A 15,579-nucleotide genomic window follows, 5' to 3' on the forward strand; every position below is an offset into this window, starting at 1 on the left:
TCTTGTAAAAGATGTTGCTTAGAGTTTGCAAAGTGTACTTAGCTGGAGATTTCAAAACATGTTTTATGAGCTCCTTATTTTTGTTTTTGTTCTTTTTCTTCAAGCAGGAACTGCAGAAAGTCACAAAAAAGAGCGTCAGAAAGCAATAATGATAATTTATTCATGGCAGGTCCAGACAATATTTTAAACCACTAACTCATCTCAATATTTTTTCTCTGAAGTTTGGCATTTCTTAGATTTTATATGAATTCCCTGTGGCACATAAGTCTCATTTCTGTCCAATAGGTTCATTTGTAGTTGCTTGACTTGTTGGGCAATCGTTACTAACAATAGGATTTTCTCAAGTCATTATTGAGTTGCTGTCAAAATATCTCAAATTTTCTACACGTGATCTTGCAGGCAGATTTGTAGGGAATCATGTTTGGGTTAGCTAAGCTTTATGGAGCTGAAGAAGTCCATATTAGAAACTCTAGATTTTTCTCTGAAGATAAATGTCTTTAATACCCTAATGTGCTGCCGATGGCACTATTTTATCCCCCAGAATAAATTCATCATGAAAGCCAAAATCGAAATCTTTTCTCCCACTTACCATTAATTTATTTATGTTGATTAGCAATGCAGCATGAAAGTGATCATTGATTTCAGTTGCATAAGTTCAGATACATAGTGATAATTTATCAAAATCTCATACAGAAAAGATAATGAAACAAAAATGCATAGTCATTTTTGGATACTTCAAGTTGTGTTACATTGCTGAGTTAAGGCTGACAGGCTTGATTTTCAGAATGTAGAATTGCTGAAAAAAATTTTTTTTTTGTGTGTCTTAGGTTGGGTATGGAAAAAAAAACCAACAAACCATCAACAATGTCATTGGTGAACGTCTGCACCATTGAGTTATAAATGTTGAACTAAAAAAAATAATACTTTTATTGCTTGTAGCCACAAACTAGAAGACCTTTCAGAACCATATTTTCATTTTTACAGATTATAGTGTTCCCCGTTTGATTAAATTTATTTGTCAGTCTAATACATTCTGGACAGGCATTGGGTTTAAAATCAAGTATCATATAGACAGGTACCTCTTTTTATTTTTTTAGCAAGTGTGTCTAAGTTATGCAAAAAAGATCTGTACGTGTATGCAAGTGTGTTTGCAGAAATAATCAAATTTCCCACTTACTTGAGTATTTCTCTCTTACTTGAGAGATACAATTCTAATACCTGGACTTTGGAAGAGAAAGATTACCTACCTGAACTGATGTAAATGGTGTAGATATAGATATATAAGGACATAGATATATAAAGACATATTGCATTGAGAATAGATGGCTTCATTTACAGAACATTGATGTCAACTTGAAAATTGCTGGTTAGAAATTTCTGGTGCACACCGTATTTCTATAGGATATCGTTGAGTAGCATTGCATCTGTGAGGGAATTTAAAGTATGCCTTTGAGTTTAAGATAGAAAATTAGAGTATCTGTGTTTGTAAAATGCAGACTGGGCTATCATAATCACCATTTTTTTCTCTAAGGTTTTTAGTTTAATAGTGCTTCCAAATAATGTCTCCCTCATGGGTCATATGGAGTTATTGTCTCAGTTTTAACTATCATCACCACACTTTGTCCAGCATATGGAAAACAACTAGATTCAAACCAAATCTGTGAATTTTTCAGAAAATTTCTCATTTTCCCCATATTTTACAACTTGAGCTATTCTGTGTACCAATTGTAATGCAGACTGACACATCCCTGAATGCATTTCAAATCAAAACCAGTGCAGACCTGCAGCCGGAATGAAAAGTGGAAAGGGGTTGAACTGTATTTTATAGAACGCCTTGTACATTTTACATAGTTCTTGTGGATTTTCTGGAACGTAAAACTGCTCAAGTGTTTCTGAGAAGCAGTTTAATACTTCAAAGTGTTAGACCATCACGATTGCTGTTATTAGTTCATTAAGAGGAAGACAATATTATAGAGTTGGAGTAACATGGATCATGCAAGGATAAGGAACTGAAATAATTTTAATTGTTCTAATGAATGACCCCTTCTTTTATTCACATAGAGGACCAATGTGTAATCTCACCCTTGCAGACGTCAGCATGGCTGGCTATGAAATCTTGCTGTCTCACACGATCTGAATAGCAGGACTCCAGGTTACTGCACTAGTCTGGGCTCTTCCTGAAGCAATACACCCAACAGATAGCAATGACCATCTTCACATCCACCCACTTGACCATTCAGTGCTGGAAACCCACGAAATCAATTGTGAGTTGCAAGGAAAAAAGGGGTTCTCTGAGAAACTTGCTGCTCCACCTTCAAGTGGGCAGTCCTCTGTCCCAGATCTGTCCCAGATCTTTGGTTTGACTATTTATGGTTAAAAAGAATTTCTAGTCAATAACAGTGGCTGAAAAAATTTGGGATTAAGGCACTGTGACAAGACACATAACACTAGGAATATTTTGAAGGAACTTCAAACGTCAGGTCGCCACAGAATACATAATTCCTAAATAAGGCGTCTTCTGGGGAGGAAGTTCTATGGTGCACAACATATCCTAAGACACAGTTGGGATCTCAAGCTGTCATCTCAGCTTGACTGGCTCATCAAGTTGGAAGTATGCAGAAAAATGTTAAACAATGCGTTCCACACTTTTTAGCCCTAATGTCTAATCTGTGGTGGTTTACAAAGGAGTTTTTGTGCTGGCAGGAATACGTTAAAGTGGCTTTGTGGCAAGGCAATGTATTTTTGGAAGTTGTCTTGCACTTTTATACATCTGCAACCTCCTCCCTTCATCAAGAGGAGACATTATGAAGTTTGAAGTTACAAATCTCTTCTGTAGAATATGAGCCCCACAAAGTAAAGGTAGTTGTTCATCTTGGAGGGGATACGTTTGAATCCAAAACTCATCTTTAGGTCAGAAGCAAGACATTAAGCTCTTTATGTTAACAGAAACATGATTTTTTCTGCCTGGAACACGATTCAACAGAGGTCCACCAACTTAAAGAGAATTTATCTTCCTCCCCACCTGCACAAACCAGTGTCTCAGCTATCAGGGGTAAGCGTTCCTGTGTGAGGAAGATGATGTAGTGGGTACACACCCCGTGCCACCCTGTGGTTATACCTACATGACCATGGAGAGGACATGAGAACATGGGATGGAAAATCGACCTCGACACTAGAGGCACGGGTACGTGAGTTGCAAGGAAAAACAATTGGGAAAAAGGGGTTGTCTGAGAAACTTGCTGCTCCAACTCCCAGTGGGTAGTCCAGGTCTGTCCCAGATCTGTCCCAAAATCAATTCCCTGTTCTTGCAACCACATTGGCAGCTGGTCTCAGGTGCTTTTTATTTACAGATAGTGCCCAGCTGTATTTGTTCCTATCTACAACTACATCGTTGACTCTGCTGCTATCGAGGTGATCAGCTAATTGTGTGAGATCACCTTAATTAAACTGAAGTGAGCTAGACTATGTGATGTTTCTGGGTAAAAATTTTTCAGTGTTTAGCAAATGCTACTATGCATTAAATGTTGTAATTCTTCCTTGCGCTAACAGGGATTATACATTGGCTTCTCAGAAATTTAAGCTAATGTCAGTATTTTGGACCTCATCTCTGAAATACATCATCACTAGGGCCCAAATTCTGTAAAATATTGCTTACCTCTCTCTGAAATGAAGAAAACAGTTGGAATCATAGGATTCCAGAATGGCCAATATTGGAAGGCACCTCTGGCAATCGCCTTTTCCAACTCACCTGATCAAGCAGGGTCAGCTAGAGCAGATTGCTTTGGACTCCATCAAGTCAGGTTTCTAGTACCTCCAGTCAGGTTTCTAGTATCTTCAAAGACGGAGACTCCACAACCTTTCTGGACAACCTGTACTAGAGCTTGACCACTCTCTCAGTGAAGAAGCTTTTCTTCTTTGTTTACATGGAACTTGCTGTTTTTTGATTTGTGCCCTCTGCCTCTTGTTCTGTCACTGGGTACCGCTGAGAAGAATCTGACTTCATCATCTTTACTCCCTCCCATCAGGAATTTACACACTCTGAACCTTTTCTTTTCCAGCCGGAACAGCCCCAGCTTTCTCACTTTCTCAGATTCTCCTTGTATGCCAGATGCCCAAATCACTTAATCCTCTTTGTGGCTGTTTGTTGAACTCGCTCTGCCATGTCCACGTCCTTCTTGTACCGGGAAGCCCCGATCTATACATGCTTCATATGTGACTCACCAGTGCTGAGTAGAGGGAAAGATCACCTGCCTTTTTGTTGTCACAGTGGGACTTTCTGTTATAACTGTATAATTCACTTTTTTGCTGAGAAAACTTCGCCATTTCCAAGATGAATATATAGTAATTTTATATTTAACACCTACACACTGTGAACCAAAAACCCAAACCAAAACACAATACTCTCAGAAAACAAGGTGATATACACATTTTTACTCTCACAGACGCAAGGAGAGAGCAAATAGTACATAATAATACAAGTGCAGTGCACAATTTGTTCTATGTTAATGGCAGCCAGGAGGATACCATGAAGATAACTGCAGTGTAAAAGCATGTGTGGTGTGCAGGTGAATAGTTTTAGATTCTATTTTATTCTGTCAATGTACAACAAGGTGTTTCTGACATTTATAATTCAAAATTACGCAGTGTATTTGGGGTACTCAGAACATACCTGCCTTTTTTTTTTTTTTTTTTTTTTTAACGGATGAAATAATCATAATAGAATCATAGAATAGTTTGGGTTGGAAGGGACCTTAAAGCTCATCCAGTTCCACACCCCTGCCATGGACCCCTTTAAGTCCCATTTAAAGCCCCCTTTAAATACTGGAAGGCTGCTCTAAGGACTTTCTGGAGCCTTCTCTTCTCTAGGCTAAGTAACCCCAACTTTCTCAGCCTTTTTTTTTTCACAGGAGAGGTGCTGCAGCCCTCTGATCATCCTTGTGGCCCTCTTCTGGATCCACTCCAACAAGTCCATGTCTTTCTTATGCTGGGGGCCCAGAGCTGAACACAGTACTCCAGGTGGGGTCCCCATCCCACCAAGTTTCCATGATGGCAATCAAATCAAAGTTTTCGAGCTGGGCAGTGGCTACAAGCTCCTCCTATTTGTTACTCATGCTGCGTGCATTTATACAGAGGCACTTAATCTGGGCCTTGAACTGTCTAACCTTTTTTGACAGAACATTTTTGGAGGGCTGGAAGGCGTTCCTCACTACTTGGGTAGGTGCAGTCTTCCAGCCTGTTGCTCAGAAGTGTGTGAGTGTTGTGAGTTAGGACCCTATAAGCTGGGCAAGTCTATAGATGTCTGTTTTAACCATTCTTCCATCCATGTTAAGTGTTGATAAGTAGCCTGTTTTGTGACAGTGCAAAATAATATTTGCATTTTTCTTTGCATAATTTTTTTGCATAATTTTGCATTTTTGTAAGTAACCACTTTTATTAAGATAGCATTTAGATTCATGATAGTTCTTCTGTGTGAAGATCCATTTTTTAATATTTTCTGTTTTAGAAAAAAACTAATTGAAGGCTTTTCAAAATACTCCAAAGGCAACAAGCAAGGTCAAGTGATTTATTAACAAATTAATCAAACTCCAGTTCTAGCAGCTAGCTTATAACTTACGGTATGACAGGTTCATAATCTTTAAAATGATTATTTTCTCAGGTATTAAATACTTCCCTTTTACATTGTCCTTATTAATGTAAAGAATCCTAGCAAAAATATTACTGTCTCCTTTTTAGAAGGATTGTGCCTTTTATATTGCCTTTTCCTTTACAAGTCTTCATTTAAAATAATTCTATTCAAATAATACTAAGTCACAATTAAATTCAGAAAGAATGAGAGATCTGAGAAAATAAGTGAAATACTTATGGTCAGCTAAGATTTTTAGCAGCTACTTTGACGATAAAATTTGAATGAGAGGGATGGAGGTTTGAACATTCTGGGTGCACGGCAGCTGGATGGAGGCAGGTCTGTGGCATTTTGTGGATGCAATGAACACAAGATGTCACCCTAGCTGTGAGATAGCTCCAACACAAAAATGACATTAGCTGAAGAGGAAAGGGAATGAAGCAGTGAAGTTATTATTTATTATTATTATTATTTTACAAGTTGACCATTGTGATTCTTCATTTAAAAAAGATAGTAAGTTGGTAAAATCATTCAACTAATACAAAACACTGTTTCAGAACAAAAAAAAATTCTACAGATTGCTGAATATTTCTAATTCAATGCTATTATGCTACTTATGACTTTTTTTTTAGTTGTTGTCTTAAAGTAGGTTCTAGAAATTTGAAGACAGAAATGGCTTCATTGAATAGTAGCCCTATGTTTGTGGTACCTGTTAGTGAAAAAGATAATGGAGAACAGAGTGCAATATTTCTCTGAGTTATCTTCCGACTGATTCATGTTCATACATGTACCTAGAAGTCGAAAAGCTTGTAGAAGGATGCAATGGCAAGTCTTTAAAACCAATGTTAGCTACTTTTACTTATAAGACCCTTTCAGAATGCCATTTAAAGGAGTTCTAATGTTCCTGAGAATGAGAATAGTTAATTAATAGTCTATTATGTAGTATTGCACTTTTGGATTGAACCTCAGTGGTAGCTAGAACAGCCCGCACTCCATAAGAGAATGCTTGTGTTATGGGACTCACAGCTTTTATGGTTCAAGCCTTTATAAACTGTGTCAAGCTGTGATAGTTATAATTATTGCACACGTTGGCTTAACCTATGTAGTGTAGTCATAATGCATTAGCCTTTCCAGCTTTCTCTTGCCTGCTCTTTATTACCTGTGACATTTTCCCTTAAAGGTTCAGAGCAAGCGTGACTTTATGATCAGCTCTAAGCTTTAACTAAACCAATTCATTTTTCTGGAGAAGACTGTTGTGGAAGAAACCAGGAGATGGCAGTCTTTCTTAACGGATCAGAGTTAAATGATACTGGTGATTACAGTTTCTGTCCTTGTGCCCCAGAGAAGGCAAAAATGTGAATTGAAACGAAGAGCCACACTTCTTGCCTTGCCAGCACAGCAAGTCATTGCATGCTTGACCCCTCTGGAATCTTCCAGAGCCTTTCTTTTCAGGTGTCAGATTTTCAACAATCAAATAAATCTGGACACAGTTATGGTCTTTCCAGTCTTCAGACTGGCCTTAGTGCAGTCAGGGGATCAAAATGGTTTTGACTGGCTGCAGTGCTTTTAGTCTTTGTGCCTGTAACCTGACTAGAACCAGCGCCACATCAACTGGGACATCCTGCACAGTGGGATGTCAACATATAGAGGTAGATGATTGTATAGTCTTACTAGAGGAGTAATCAGATTCTTTTGAGCTGCTGTCAGCAAATATAAACCAGTACTTCTTACCTTTCTGTATGTTTTTCTGTAGAGTAAGCACCAGGGACTCTATGGCAGGGAAGCACAAAAGTGGCTTAAATCAACACTTTGTCCTCATTGTCTCAGTCCTTCTCAAAGCTTAGGAAAACATCATCTGCCTTCCGGTATTTACTGGATCTAAGCAGCAGTACTGAATTTAATTCTAGCAAACTATTAATTTTATATCTCCATAGTCATCATTGTTATTCAGCTCTGAGAGTGACTGTTGTCATATTTTCCCTTAAATTGCAGTAAGGTGCATGGGAATGACAAATGTATGGAGAGAAAGAGCACATTTTTCATGACAATATCAGGCTTAAAAATTGTTTGGACTGATATTGTCTGTCCTCTGTTGGAGCAAATTCTTGCTTTGTACCTTACAACCATTTCAAACTGTTTTCACCACTCACTGATTAATAGCAATAGTAACAAGAATAAAAACTTTTATGCAATGCTGGATAAGGTATGGAGATGTGGAAGACAATGTTTTTAAATAATCCAGTGCTATCTGAGTTTATCACAGGTCCAAGCAGAGGGGGAAAAGAATATATTGTTCCAAATGTCCAACCATATTCTTACTCTTCACATTTGTCAGTATTCTTATTTATTTATGATTTAGTGGTAACAGACCTCATTGTAATGCTTGTGTGCAGAGGTCCTCAACCTTTTTTCTACAGCTCACCATGTTCAGTTTGATGCATGTTACTCTGCCAGAAATGTTCAAAGGCATAATGTCTAAGGCATAATAATTAATAATTATTAAATCATGGAGTTGTGCAAAGAGAGGTGCTCTATCTTTACTTACTAATGGTACAGGTCATTTACTAAGCATGCAACAGCACATCAGATACTGGAATTCTGTTGAAGGGAATTAACAGGGCTTTATTAGAAGATATGTCTTAGTAAAGGAAGCAAGCACAGGTTGATTGAAACAGTGCTCAGCCGTGGCCAACAGTCAAGTTTCTACATTCCCCCATACTCTGACAGGTTAAAAAATCCTTGAGTAAATTGGCAGGTATAAAGTAACAATATTAATAATATACTGAAAATTTTTGCAGAGATTCAGTTATGGGACTGGAACTCAGAAAATAGGTGTAGAACTTATGCATGCTTATCTGTAGTAAAAACCAATCTTTGCCCCAGCTCTCTCAAAGAGCCTGTCCTACCTCAGCCCTCTCTACAGACACCAGGAAGGAATCCTGGTATTCATCTTGCCTTGTGACATTTTGGGGGTATATGTCTTCATTTCTTTCCTAGGGGATACAGAGTGGGGGAAAAAAAGTTTTTAAGGTAAGGTTGGGTGAAATGGAAAGGCTTTTTATTTTGTTTTATTTTCAGAATGACATAGTTTCTATGTGATCCTCATTCTTTGGATTAATGGTGTGTTTCAGTCTTTCCCATCCATGTCCATCACGAATGAATATTAGCAAAGGAGGAAAAAAGGAGGCAGCAGATCTGTACGGGAAAGCTCCAAGCAGAGAGCAAATGTACTCACTCTATAGTGTTTAAAAGGGCAATTTAGGGCTTTAAATGAAGCCTGAAGTACTTCTTTCCTGAATGACAGAAAACATTAATGTGTAATTATGTAATTTCACACAAGAAAGCAAGAAAAACAAGAGAGGCCTAACTGATTCAGGTGGCAAAGTGCCAAAAAAAAAAAAGGAAAGGAAAAGAAAAGAAAAAAAAACTTGAGCTGGGATTTATACAATTCAAGAAAAGTAAAAAAAAAAAAAAAAAAGATTCACATGCAGACCTTTATCATAAAACATACATATATTTTGCAGATCTTGATGAATGAAGCAGATCTCTTTGTGACTTCTTAGGCTTTAAAGCTTAACGCCACAGCTAGCATAAGCATTCAGAGAATGTTTTCTGCTTAGATAGCAAATGTGGAACACAATTTCTGTTGTATAAATTCTCTTTCAAGTGCAGCAGAAGGAAGTGTTTGATTAAAAAAAGTGATAGTTCACTTCAACAAGAAGATTTAGTTTTACTGCGCCACTAAGAGTCATCATGTCCTTCTAAAAGAGCGCGTTGCCTCACAGACCCTGACAGTACTGGGACAGTGCTTCGCTGATGCCAAAATGCCATGTCTCACATCCAAGCACGTGCCACATTTCAGTTACCACCTTGTATGTGTTCTGTATCCTCAAAGATAAACCTGTGTTTTCTCAAACATCCTGATTTGGAGCCTGAAATTAATGGCTCCTTGTCGATCATCTCACATCGAAGACAATAAACATCTCTGCTGGTGGATGGTGCTCATGAAGAACAGTGGAGACATCTATGGCATAAAGTCAACTGTATTCCCTGTGCATAGAGGCTGCCTCGTCCAAGCCCATATCTCACATGGGTTTGGGCAACGTAGTCTCTGAGATAAGCTGGGTGCCAGATCTCAGCTCCCTCAGTCCTTCTCCCTGAATTTTATGGGCTTGTTACAGGACTCTGGCGCAATAAAGTCAGGACAAACCATCTGGCAGAGTGCTTTGTTGGACTTTCTGTTGAGCCATGGGGTTGTGCCTCGTGCAGGTGAGGTGGTGAGGCTGTAAGTACTGGAAGGGATATTTCAGAAGCCCAGTAAGGATGGTGTAGGTGGAGCCGCGTGTCCGGCCATCGAGCAGAGCACACTGCGTAGCCAGGGCTGTCCAGAGCTGGGGCAGTGGGGCTGGGCAAACCCACACCAGAATGACTATAGGGTACGTCCTCTCAGACTAGCATAGACGTTGTCTCTGAATTCTTGATTATGGAGTCTTAAACAGTGCTTGACATAGAAAATCATTTTTCATGGATGAGTTTCACCGTGAGATTCATATTTTCATATTTCTTTTTCAGCTGAGCTACAACACTTTACTCAATCTGGAAATCTCTCCCTGAATATTTATACGTTTCCTCTGTAATTATGTCCTTAGGAACACAAGGAAACAACTGGAAAGAAAATGTGTCTCTTTAAAAAGGCTTTTAGCAACATGTAAATAAATATGGTAACTAAATTTAACCTGATTTTTGAAGACCACATACAAGACACTGTAAATTTCAATAGGTTCACTGAGGTCTCTTAACTGTTGATTTATTTTCTTCTTCAGCTATTTTAAGGATGGATTTTTCCTTACCTGCCACTTAGTTTCCTAGAAAAAAGACCCGATCACGGCTGTTCCTGTTTAAGGAGGAAAACTCAATGTTTTGCAACTGAATATGTCTCTTGATCCTCCACTTATTTAAAATAAAACTTGCTATGCTGGCAGCTCAGATTTAGGATGTGCAGACTTTGGCCTCCTCAGAATACATATGCCCAGTGAAAGTAACATTTTTAGTTGTATTCTGCACTGATGGTCTAGTCATACTCTCACACTGGCTGATGCTGTAGAGCTTTTGGTCGCTGTGAGACTTTCTCTGGAGTTTGAGTGCTCTGGATAAGCAAAAGTAAGTTCTGTGACACAGAATTAGTGTTAGTAACATTTTTATTTTTTCTGACAGAAGAAGATAAAGCATTGAATAAGTCTGTCCCTGTAGGTGATGCTGGGAGACAATGAGAGATATAAAAAATCAAATTCCCCAGCCAGCCTGATATTAGTGTAGAATAGTTGCTTCCTCCAGGAAAGCCAAACCTCAGCTCCACCATGCATTTCTACACATGTACATCTTTCACACCTTTATAATTTCTAGGTAGCTGAATACCTTCCAGAAGGATAAATAAAGTAATTAAAAATATTTTAATTACATTTAATGATATATTTGGAATTACAGTTCCTATCATCATGTTATCTTTCCATTAAACAGCGCAGCATTAGCAGAGACACAGACCTGTGATGCAGCATCTGTGGATTTGTTAAGCTCTCTTTCATTAATAATTTCTTGTTTGCATTGGTTTCAAGACAGATTATTTGATTCTTCTCACGTTTTCAAAGCCATTTGTACACGATTTTAAGTGTGGATGATTTGAAAGCTCACAGTGTCCCTACCTGACTTCTGTGATTTTGCCTTTTTATATTGCAGTGATGGTCTTGAAGGAAGAACTGATCATACTTAAAAAAAAAAAAGCCTCTATCTTGTTATACTGCTCTTCATGGGAAAATGTTTATAATTGCAGCATGTAATTTGCTACTATTCTCAGACAGCTTTAGTAGTATAAGCAGTATTCGAGGCATGTTTGAGAGAAACGCTGTTATTAATAAAGAACAGACTGGTGAGCTGCTATGAACTGTGTAAAGATTAAGATTTTCTTATACTGGTTGAGTGGAAATAGAATTCTTGGTAAAATATTTCAGGATACAAATCCAGTAATGGTACAATTAAAAAAAAAAAAGTCCAATTACATGCATAAGTGCAGATATCTGACTTTTCATCTCAAAGATTTGCCCCCAAAGTTATAAAATAAGAATAATTACTCCTAGCAAAATTTTCTGATCATTTATGCTACCTGGATTTTCTGGAGTACATTTTCAGCTCATGGATTATATGTGCGTATCTCATTATCACTAATGAGAATTTCAAAGCAGCATATAATTTTACTGTGCTATTTAGTCTGACTTGTATTACACCTGTCAGTCTGACTTCCACCTGCTATTTCATTAATATTTAAATGTTAATATTTAAAGGTCAAACTTAGCCTGCAGTGATATTAAAATATATTATTCATTGTCATCTGACTTGAGGAGAACTTCTTTGGGATAGCGTTCACTAGATAGGGAAAAAGGCAATCACTAATACTTCGTTGCCTTTTTTATGCATTTTTTTCTCCTCCCTCCAGTAGAAAATAGGCAGTTTCCATTTGAAAGACAGAAGAGAGAAACTTGTGAAGGAATGAAGTATAATTCATACTGTAGTCAGTGGGAGTGAGCTGTCACTCTTCTCTGCACCTGAGGAATCTTCCACTGAAGCAGTCACAGAACTGAAAGTGTTCACTGGAAAATAAAGCAAAACTGTCTTTCCACTAGAATTTCTCAATGCTAGATGTATCTATCAAGCTCAGTCCAGACCTAATACAGGTCAGTGAAAGGTGTAGTGTGATCACAGGATCCAGACTAAAACCCACTCGTGCAGTGCTGGGTTCTTGAAATAAACATGGAGCACATTTCAACAGTATGGCACTCTTGAATAAAAAGAGGCGTTACATGTTAAATACAGTGGTGTGGTAAAGAGAGTGCCCCAATTTAAATAGCTTTTGTAAAGACTTATATTTTGTACCCACAAATATTTAGGTATGTTAGTAGCTGAACTGGGTACTGTAAAAGGGATTGTGCACTTCAAGCAAAACTGGATTATCCCAGAAACTGCTTATCTGTGTAAATATTTGTAACGCCAGAACTTAAGGTTAGAAGGTCAGGTTTGCAAATAATTATGAATACAGAATGTAAATTCCATCAACCAATGTTATTTCACTTGAGACCATGCTAGTGCTAACATTCTTCCATGACTGAATCATCCTGAAAATACCATGGAAATTATAAAGCTTTTGTTTACTTGCTATGCTGCAGAAGGTAGCCTGGTCCTGCAGAGAAAATGGAAGATGTCCTACAAAGAGTGAAGTGGATCTGCATAGATAATTTTCAGTAAGTCAAAGTTGTTTCTCTCGTGGATTTAAGAGAGTCTGCCATGCAAACACCTAAGAGGAAGATAAAATTAGAGCTGTGTATATGAAGTGTACGTAAATGTTGCCCATACCACAAATTTACTTGGAGTTCGTTCAGTATTTGCCTATGTGCAAACAAAAGGATCCTAGGAAAGACCTAGTAGATGCTATGGCTTATTGACATCAGCTGTGTGACACTGCTGCAAGAGCAAACAGGATATGGGCAGCAGCCATGTTAAATGCAGCATATCTGTCCCATCCATGCTGTGTGTTTGGATGTATTTGAAGAATGCGGGGGATCCAGCCTTTCTCATCTCAGTAAGATTCTTGTCTCACAAGATTGTCTTGTCTCAATATACATAAAGGGTTTATGCAGTCCTAAACCCAAATGTATCCACATAGTGTGGACACAGTCGTAGTTTGGACTGAGCAAAAGTTCGATCAAATGTTGATTTTATATACATACCTCTGGTGCTGGCAAGCAATGCAAATTGACATGTTTTATCCTAAAAGAATATTAGGCAACAGGGGAACTAGGCAAAGTGTCTAATCTCTATAATGGATGTGAAAAGAAGCATGTTGATGTCAGTTGGAATAAGATCAGTCTGCAGGTGCCTAACAGTTTAAATAATCCTGAGCTGATATTCCTAAATCTGTACTTATAGTTGTTCACCACTGTTTAATGCCAGGTTGTGTGCTTTTTTTTTTTTTTTATCTATATATTGTACCATTTGAAAGTATATTGGTCTTTCATAGGCAACCTAAAGAGACCATAGTGTTTGAGTCTTTGAGGTTGACTGCTAATGTATGACTTTGAGGTGATAAATTAAAATAAATTTTATTTTTTTTATCCAGGATTTTACCTAGCTCAAACATCTTAGAACAGAATTTTCCATATCTGTACCTTGAGTCAGTGATTCTAGCTTCTGCTATCAGACATAAAAATAGAAAAATGTAAATGCGTATACTTTTCATAGGAGAGATTGTCATCTGCTATATAGCTGTTTATCTGAAACATAATCATTCTTATGAACCTAGAGCTACCTTCTTGTAAAGGTCTGATGTGAAGTTATTACTAATTTTGTGACTCTCCTCAGTTTAATGTCATTAATCAACGTGATTTTCCCACCTCAGCTGGTGCTGTATAATAAATGCCCTTGCTGTATCTCTAAATGACTCTTAAAACACAGAACAACAGTAGGAAAATAGTTGCAGATACATTGAAAGAAATGTTTAAAGTGGGATGTGATATAAGTAGCCGATCTCTTATCACTTTTGGCATATCATAAAAGAAGAAAAAATATTTTTATTAGGGTAAGTGAATCTTCCTAAATTCAATAGTTGAACAGTTCCTCTGGGGTGTGTGTATGGAAAACAACAAAAAAATGATTTTCTGCTCTCATAGAAACCACCCTGAACGAGGAGGTTGTAAATAAAAAGAGCACCCTCTGGCTTCATATTATGTTGAATATGTATTCCTTTTTAAATACAAAAAATGATGCTTAGTTTCTCAAACAGGTAGTTTGTTGATCTTATTTTGGATTTGGCTGTATTTTCGTGAACAAGTTTAGGAAGTAATTTTTGACTAAGAATTGAAAAATGTGCAGAACCTAAAGAGGCTGCGTAGGCAGCCATAGACTTTTACCTCATCACAGAGTACGTTGGATAGAACATGCCTCTTGGCATGGTGGAGCCGGGAGATGCTCACCTCTTCCCTTGCTGTACTGTCACCCTCCGTATACCCCATCAGGTCTAGAGGGAAGAAACTGATACAGACATTTTCCTGTAGCTCAGATCTGACCAATAAAAAACCCACCCATGACTCATGCTTTCCAAAGCAAGGAGCTAGATGGTGCTTTGATTGATAAGTGTCCGTCTGACAGCAACATTTGCCTAGAAAAGAAGTAAGTTTTATTAAAGTGTTACAGGATGAATGCTCCAAGATTAAGGCACATGCTATTGCTATCAGCATAGAAATTTTGGCACATATCAACTGACTGGTTTGGAAAAGATAGTATACTGGTATATTTTAGCAAATATCAAGTTCAAAATCACAGAAAATGTATTTCTCTTCACTTTACTGTTGAATCTCAGTGTGATCCTGCTCTAACTTTATTTCTAGAAGCAACTTTAAAAAATACTAGTTTTAGAGAGGAAACTGTACGCCAACCAGTCATACTTCTGTGAACTGGAATAACAGCTAGTGGCACTTTTGCACATCACGTGTGCCATTGATATATCTGCTTTTGGTGCAATATAAAATTGCACATTGCAGATTGGAACTACACTGACCTTTTTATCCTTGACACTGTGGTGATTCTTCCAGCGAGATAAGACTGGGCTGTTTTTCTACCACGGCCTGCTACTAGCTCTGCACTGATGTCCATCTAGTTGCTGTGACTCTCTAGAATAAGAAGCCAAAATGTTTATTTTACTATCTGTGAAAGGTAACTAAAAGACAAGACTGGGTCAATGCATTCTAGAGACCAGCAGGGATATTCCTATTGGTGTTTTCTTGTGACCCACAGGAGTCCAGCTACACCACTGTAACACAGAGATGATGGCAAAAACACTCTTAGGAAGGATCCTACACTGTCATTTTTCTGATGTCAATCGTACAGCACTGCCACAAGGACAAACAAGTACG

At 37.9% G+C, this 15,579-nt stretch overlaps 1 long non-coding RNA gene across 4 annotated transcripts in view; it reads left to right on the top strand.

Moving 5' to 3' along the window:
• Positions 1-12,999: 12,999 nt before the first annotated feature.
• The window catches only part of LOC308197763, a 36,200-nt gene continuing 33,620 nt past the window's right edge, over positions 13,000-15,579 (top strand). For 2 of the 4 annotated variants that reach the window (XR_013953252.1, XR_013953253.1), the window contains exon 1: positions 13,000-13,250. This is a non-coding gene — a long non-coding RNA (uncharacterized lncRNA). The remainder of the gene's footprint in view (positions 13,251-15,579) is intronic. The other 2 variants (XR_013953254.1, XR_013953255.1) reach the window with 2 other exon arrangements.

Source organism: Anser brachyrhynchus (assembly GCF_964034855.1).
Source record: "Anser brachyrhynchus genome assembly, chromosome: 7".
In the NCBI taxonomy this organism is placed as follows: Eukaryota; Metazoa; Chordata; class Aves; order Anseriformes; family Anatidae; genus Anser; species Anser brachyrhynchus.